This window comes from Copadichromis virginalis, linkage group LG3 (genome assembly GCF_057382275.1).
Source record: "Copadichromis virginalis isolate Kocher_CV1m ecotype Utaka linkage group LG3, C_Virginalis_male_GT1.1, whole genome shotgun sequence".
NCBI lineage: Eukaryota > Metazoa > Chordata > Actinopteri > Cichliformes > Cichlidae > Copadichromis > Copadichromis virginalis.
Window position 1 is genome coordinate 37,262,750 of NC_140620.1, and position 8,511 is coordinate 37,271,260.

An 8,511-nucleotide genomic window follows, 5' to 3' on the forward strand; every position below is an offset into this window, starting at 1 on the left:
CCAGCTACTGTGGTCTTCTCAGAGTTAAAACGGGGTTCTCTGTACCAGTCATATTCAAAGTCAGCAGAGTTCTTCATATCACAGGTCAGTGTCACACTGCCCCCTGCTGGTATAGTTAATCTGTCTGCTGTCAGAGTGGCCTTCACTCCAAGGTCTGTAATTTAGAAAAAGATCAAAAGAATAAAATTGTTGCTCTGAATGTTTGAAGCAAACTTAAATAATGTGAATCATCTTTTGCAGCCACACAATTCGACACACTGAACATCTACAGAGACTTTGGAGTGACGTGTTAAACAGCTTCTAATCAAAACACCAAATGAGGGATGAAGGTAACAAACTCTATGCTGAGCTCAGAGCAGCATTTGGTTACCATGTTCATGTTGGTTTTTCCTTTAATTTGTCATCTGTGTGGAGCTTTTGATAATTAGCATTTTTATAGCTCCAAGAGGTAATACAATACAATACAGTTTTATTTATATTGTACATTTAAAAACCCGAAGGCACACCAAAGTGCTTCACAGTAATACGGAGAATCAACATAAGTCAATAACAGGGTACAGATTGGGCACCAGCACAGACAGAATAGAGGCACTAACAGACCAGAGGAGTTAGATAAATACAAAATCCACTAAGAAGAAAAAAACAGCAACAAAATTAATAAGAAATAAAATAAATAAATAATAAATTTAATAAAATTTAATAAAAAATTTATAATCCAAAAATTAATCCAAAAAATCCCACTATATGAAACAACATACAATCCAACAACATAACTCAGTGAGATAAACTGCACTACACACACTGTTGATATTTTCAGATCAGATAAACATGAAAAGAAAATCCACATGTATGAAGCCACAGCTCTTCAGTAAATATACAGTTTGTATCGTGGGTGTGTGTTTGAGTGCTCACACACTTAACATGGTTATATTAACATTTTAACCAATAAATCAATGAAATGGTTGGTTTATGATACAAAATATAACACAGAGGACGTCATTTAGAGCAACACAGGAGAAGCTAAATACTAGATATGATCAACACACATGATATAAAGGGAAGAAAAAACAGTTTCTCACCTTCAGTGTTTCCATGTCTGACTGTACTGAGCACTAAAATAATGAATGAAACATCATCAGACATTATACAACTGACAAAATCACAATAAATATATAAACTGAGGTTTTTTAAATCTTCACATGGCACAGTTATCATCAAATTTATGTGTTTCTATTAGCTGTGAAACCGGCTGGAAACATGAAAAAAAAAAAAACTAGTCTGCTGTGTTGAAGCTGTCAGGTAAACAGGTTAAAGCAGTGATACACTGTAATTGTCACCAGTGAGAAACATTTTCCTTCATCGCTGCCATTCAAACAGTAAAGGTGTGTATTGTACTCACAGAATAACCCCAGCAAACAGAGCAAAGAGTGCCCCATCCTCACGTCCAGCCCTGCACGCTGATCTGCATCTAATCTCAAAGGTTTCGACTTTGCATTGATAATAAATGCAGAACAAAGAGAAGCTGCACTTAATGTAGATAAGACCAGAGTTTATATTCAGCTCCTCCTTCTATCACCTCTCTGTGCTTCCTTCCTTTTACACCAACCACAAACAGCTCCTGTAGCTTTGACCACAGCAGTTGTGTGACGTGTTCATGTTCAAACTTTTTCTTGTTTTGTGATACACAAGTGTCTTTCAACCCTATTTAACAAAGTTTTTGCTTTTTTTTCTCAGTTAGTTTCTGTTTAAATTTATTTTATTTACTTTGCTTTACATATCCGCTAACGGCTGCAGACAGGAAGATACTGCCAGCACCGGAAACGTGCTCGTCATCTCCGAGCATGAAGTAAGGAGAGCCTTCAAGAGAGTGAACACCAGGAAAGCAGCAGGACCAGACGGCATCCCAGGTCGTATCCTCAGAGACTGTGCATACCAGCTAGCTCCTGTGTTCACTGAGATATTCAACATCTCTTTATCTCAGTCGGTGATCCCCACATGCTTCAAAGAGTCCATCATTGTTCCTGTCCCGAAGAAACCCCACCCTGCTTCTCTCAATGACTATCGCCCTGTAGCCCTCACCTCAGTAGTGATGAAGTGCTTTGAACGCCTGGTCAGAGACTTCATCATTTCTTCACTACCAGACACACTGGACCCACTACAGTTCGCTTACCGTCCAAATCGTTCCACAGACGATGCCATCTCTCATCTCCTCCACACATCACTCACTCACTTGGACACTAGAAGGGGGAATTATGTTAAAATGCTCTTCATAGACTACAGCTCTGCATTTAACACCATAATTCCCTCCACACTCACCACCAAGCTGGAGCATCTGGGACTCAGCTCATCTATGTGTCAGTGGATCTCCAACTTCCTAACTGGCAGACCACAGGCAGTAAGGATGGGCGGACATGTCTCAGCCTCCACCACTCTCAGCACTGGAGCCCCCCAGGGGTGTGTTCTGAGCCCCCTGCTGTACTCTTTGTACACATATGACTGTGTGGCCACTACCAGCTCCACCACCATCATCAAGTTTGCTGACGACACCGTCGTGGTGGGCCTGATCTCTGACAACAATGAGACGGCCTACCTGAAGGAGATTAGGAATCTGGAGAACTGGTGCCAGAGGAACAACCTCCTTCTAAACGTCAGTAAGACAAAGGAGCTGATAGTGGACTTCAGCACTAAGCAGGAGAGGAACTACCAGACCCCCGTCATCAACGAGTGCCCAGTGGAGAGAGTGGACAGCTTCAAATACCTCGGAGTTCACATCACGCAGGACCTGTCATGGTCCTGTCACATCAACACTGTGGTGAAAAAGGCCCGACAGCGTCTCTACCACCTCAGACGCTTGAGAGACTTCCAACTGCCCTCCAAGGTGCTCAGGAACTTTTACTCCTGCACCATAGAGAGCATCCTGGCGGGAAACATCTTAACCTGGTTCGGGAACAGCACCATGCAGGACAGACGAGCTCTACAGAGGGTTGTGCGGTCAGCTGAGCGCACCATCCGCTCCGAGCTCCCTGACCTGCACTCAATCTACAGCAGGCGGTGCTGGACCAAGGCCAGGAAGATCGTGAAGGACCTCAGCCATCCCAACAACAGACTGTTCTCTCTGCTGAGGTCAGGAAAGCGATTCCGCTCCCTGAAGACCAACACAGAGAGACTGAGGAGGAGCTTCTTCCCGCAGGCGATACGGTCTCTCAATCACACCACCACACAGTACTGACCCACACATATGGTTCTTACACACACACTGGACTTTCTGGACTTTGTTTTTGCACAACACTGGTCACTATATTCTTCATTTCCGGTTAATACTTGTACAGTTGCTGTTATTGTGTATATATTTATTTATATTTAGATTTCTTCATACATTCTTATATAGTTCTATATTGTGTATTTTGTTGTACAGTTATTTTATTTTCAACTTTAATTTATATATTTTATCTTATTCTTCCCAGTTAAATTTACCCTTCATTCTAATTTGTGTTGTACAGTTATTTCATTTTTAACCTTAATTTATATTTTATTCCTTCCTAGTTAAATTTACCCTTTTTAATTTTTCATATTTATTTCCTATCTTATTCATAGGCTTTTCCTTTTTTGTTTTCTTTAGGTCACGAGCAGTTGTCCAAGCATTTCACTACATATCGTACTGTGCATGACTGTGTACGTGACAAATAAAAATTTGAATTTGAACTTTGTTTTTGGGGAAAAAAAATGAAATAAAAGTTTTTAAAAAAGTACTGAAGTACCTTTCTTGTACTTAAAGTGCAAAAACTGAACAAAAACATACAGAAATGTAAGCTTGTTGTTAAACCTTCTCAAATTTTGGTTTTCAGTTATCAGTTTTGAATAATTTAACTTTGGTTTGATTTACAGATTTCTCCATCACAGACCAAACTCATCCTGGATGGAGCAGCTTAATGTAACTCTAGAGTCCAGCAGACAGATAAATATGAGTGAAGCATAAAGGTTTGGTTATAAAAACCATCATGTGTTACAAGTTAAGATCTAATTTCTAAGAGGGTAGAAATAGAAATTATTTTTATTTTTATTCACACATAGATGCACTTTTACAGCACATCCATACAGAGACTGAAAGGCAGCTGCTTTTCAGTGTGAGAAACAAACTTTTCTCATTTTCCCACAAAGATTTTATTATCTTTATTGTGTCATCACCACAATGATGCTACTTTTGTCTGTTTTCACACACTGCCATGCATACTTTAATGTAGCATTGATAACTATTGCTATTATTTCAGTACAGGCAGGTCACATAAACATGTGTAATGCTCACAAAGATCAAAGTGAAATTTCCACTGTGCTCTTTGTCTGAATTCCTTGTTAACTTTCTGCTGTGAGCTGATAACATAAAACAGCACATCTGCTAAACTGAAGACTTCAGGCTGAAACCACAGGCTGCATTTCCTCCTTTCATGGGGATACAGCCACAAACCATGAGGTCAGCCAGTAGATAAATATAAACCTGTGACAGAATAGACAAGACACACACACACACACACACACACACGGAATAAAATGTTGATCTGTATTGTCACATTTGCAGTTTGATGTGTCATGAACCGAAGTTCCGAGCGCAGGCAGGACCCAGTAGCAGAACACACACACTAGGGTAGGAGCGAATAAAGAAAGTAATTTTTATTGCAACTAAAGGTGTCCCGTGAGGGTAGCCAGAAAAACAACGGATGAAACCAGACGAAACCGAGGGACCGCACAGGGAACGCCGAGAGCGGGGCTGTGAGAGGCTGTAAAACAAAAAGAGAGACAGATTACTGGGGTGCGGAAAAAAGGCAGCATACGAGGGAAGGTGGAGTGTGCGTCTCACGGTGATAGCCGGGCCGAGTGAACCAGAGGGGGGTGGAGCTCCAAAAGGGGTCGAGACGGCGAAGCTGAATGTGAACCAAATCTCAGGCGGACAGGTGGACAGGCAGGTGGCTCGAAAAAAAACACGCCGAGTTATGATCTGGGTACACAGGGGAAAAAAACAGTGTTAGGTCCGATGGAGAGTTTGTCATACGAGTTCTTTTCCGCAGGCGTACGTTACCGCTGAGAGGCGACTACGGACTGGCGTGGAGCAGCAGGTAGGGCAGGATTAAATAGTCCACCTGGTGATCGCCTGGGATGGGATGCAGGTGTGGGGTTAGCAGCCACGCTCGTGGGCGTGGACATCCCAGCAGCACCCCGGACGCCGGGCCGCGGACCATGACATGATGTGTTACAGTATTATTGTTTGGTATTGCTGCTTGAATGAAACAGTCACTTTACTGGTGTGAATTTATTGGAGTTTTATTTCAGCATTTTAAAAGTTTTAAATAAATTAAAAACATTAAACATTCCTAACGTGTAAAACCTTTCAAAAGATGAATTAAGAGACACAAACATGAGTCCAAAGCAACCTACACAGGTCCCTAACAGCTCAAAATGTTTTCACATCTTTAACTGAGGGTGTTGATTTTGACTGTACACTGTGTGTCCAGACACATGATGTCTGTGCTGCGAAGTAAAACAGAACGAGGGCTGTAACAGCAGCACAATAATCACACACTCAGGGTAAACACATAAAAACACTTTCAGCATTAAAAAAAATCTTTAATGACCTGAATCATTGCTGAGAAAAATTACATAAAAATACACAATAACATTAAGCTGTGAAGAGCTGCATGTCAAAACAATATTGGGCCATTCACCTCTTCTGTTTCTCCTTCATTAGTGCCTGAAAACCAATATGAAGGTGTTTTATTATCACCTACGCAGCTGAAATGGTAAATAAGACTCCTACACTTTCCTATAAACGTCACACTTAATGAGACCTTTTCTTAATCTATAAATAACGTTTCTTTCTTTCTTGTTTCCCTGTTGTCTTCACTTGATCCACTTTGCTTCTGTCTGCCTCTGTGTCCCACCTTTACTGACATTTATTTAATAATTTTAGTGCTTTTACTTCAAGTTTATAGTGTCATCTCCACGCCCACCGTGTCTTGTTTAAGTGTCTATTTTGCCAAAGTGTCTGACATTTTATTTCCCTTAATATCCACATGTGCTGGAACACAAATGAGTCTGATTTAATGCCGTGCATGTTCCTCTGTTTTCACACAGGTGAAGTCAGCTGAAATGAAAGAAGTGTTGGAAGGTCTTTTCCTTCAGCACAGCACAGAGCAGGTATAAATAAATACTAATCTATAGGAGGAGTGTTGGTGACCACACTGGCACCCAGTGGGGCATCACTAGTGTTTAGATGCTGTTTTGTTTCTCCTCATCACTTGCTAGAAAGTAGGAGGTGTCTCTGCGCTAGTAGAGCAGTAATGTGCCTGTTGTACAATGTAAGTACAATGATAAGCTTAAATGAATGTTTTAGGTCTGATGTTTCTGAAATTCTTGTGAGATCAGTTAATGATGTAAATGGAGTGGAGTGCAAAATTATAATACTGCGACTTCTCTGAGTCATGCTGACCACGATTGATGCAGAGCTTTAGTACTCTGTGATGTTCTGTCTCCATCTTTCATATGAGATTCATCACATGTACAAATTATCTTTTCCTTTGACTTCATCCTGTGACAGCAGCACACAGAGAGCTTCTCTCTGTAAATGTTCTACTTCAGTCCTCTGTGTCAGATACATGCAGACTGCTGTCATGCTCTGAACTGTTAGTGACCGCTTTGCAAATAATACTCACATCTGCTTATTTCAGGTTTGCATGATAATGCAGTTACAACCTGCTTGTGTTGTTAGTCTATCAATAATCTCAAACAGGAAACAAAAATCAAACATAAAATGTTCAAATGTCAAAAGATTTTATTTCTATCTTCTAGCTACAGATGCAAAAAAATGATCAGAAACACAAAAATATACATGAAATACATTCAAATGTATTCACTGCCTATGATATAATTCTTATTTATATAATGTACGAGATCTTTGGACAAACACAGTTAAAGTATTTGTTGTTGCCCATATCAGTATTTACTTGTGAAACACTGCAAACACTGACTTTAAGTTGTGCTGTCAGATACTAAAGATCACATATTTCACACTTTGTTCTCACTGCTGTTGGAACATGTTAGATACATTCAAGGTTTATTACAAAATCTTTAATAAAAAACTGAATATAAAAAGCATGAATATTAAATAGAAATACACCTGCATTTATTTATGCTATAAGAGAGCAATATGTCTGATATTGTGATTTAATATTGCAACTGTACATAAAGCTGAGCATGTCTGATATTTGGGCAGCAGAGGAGCAAGAGTGGCTTCATAAAAAGCTTCTTCTTGGCTTTGCTGCTACAGCTCTCCTCACTGACCTGTAAGACAAGCACAAAGAGACAAAGTGATTTCCAACATGTAAAGATATTATGAGCTGAAGACATTTAATAATGTGAAGAATAAATCAGCCTGCATGGCAGCAGAATTACTGAGAGAGCTTCCTGATGTGACTTCAGAATAAACTGCTGCATCAGCTGCAGGACTTGATTTTCCTGTGAATGAAGAGAAGATCATTGAAAACAATAATATCATTAACCAGGAGGAAACTGGATGTCTCCACTAATGCAAAGATAAAAGAGTAGATTTTAAATAGCTGACAAAGTGTGAATACATAAATATAAACTATAAAATAAACAGATTTACATTGTAAGAGCATATAAACATGATGAACAATATTCAGTGGAGATGATGGCAGACTTTGCTCACCTTTGTTTTTCTTGGCTTTTTCTTTTTTGGGCTGTTTGACCTCAGCATACATCAGACTGTCCTCTAAAAGAGACGTCAGAGCTCAGCACACATTTGTTCAGCACATATATGATGACAAGAACATTACAGAGTAAAAACATGAGAGAAACTGTTTAGATTGGGGACATATAGATGGACAATACCATACTGTACAATAACAATATCATTCTGTATATGAAGCAGACAAACTTACACTAAACTCTGAACGGCCCTCGATGTGTATAAGATTCAGTCTGCTGATGTGTAGTGGTCGTATGTAGTAGCTAAGCTTGGTCAGTGAATAACTAAACTCCATGTTGACCTATAATTACCTGCAATATAACGATGTGATGACACGTTCAAGTACAAACACTGAATGAGACTGTTGTGACTGTACCTGCAGCTCCCGTCTTCACCTCAGAGTAAACAGCACTCTGCTCTGGTTTATGATGCTTCTCTGTGAAGATGAGCAAATAAACAAAATAAAGTCATTAATATTGAAGCAAAACCCTTTCTAGCCTTTCTTTTCCATATTGAACAAATAAACAAATAAATTCAAATAATTATTTATTTAAAAAAAATCTATATTGTTTTCGACACTCACTGTTTTTTCTGACGTTTTTAAATTCAATACGAGCATATGTGACATCTTGGGGTTCATCTGCACCTGGAATGTAAAAATGTTGCACTTAGTTTCCTCTAACAAAGAAACAGAAATCTGTTTCTTTGTTAGATCTTACATGCCTTTCACAATATAGAAAAAACTGTTTTTGATC

At 39.4% G+C, this 8,511-nt stretch overlaps 1 long non-coding RNA gene across 1 annotated transcript; it reads right to left on the reverse strand.

Moving 5' to 3' along the window:
* Positions 1 to 6,858: 6,858 nt before the first annotated feature.
* Positions 6,859 to 8,192, reverse strand: LOC146714526 (uncharacterized). Its single transcript, XR_014918821.1, has 4 exons — positions 8,133 to 8,192; positions 7,718 to 7,780; positions 7,441 to 7,503; positions 6,859 to 7,329 (listed from the first exon to the last, which is right to left on the reverse strand). It is a non-coding gene; the product is annotated as an uncharacterized LOC146714526 (long non-coding RNA).
* Between the last annotated feature and the right edge of the window lie 319 nt (positions 8,193 to 8,511).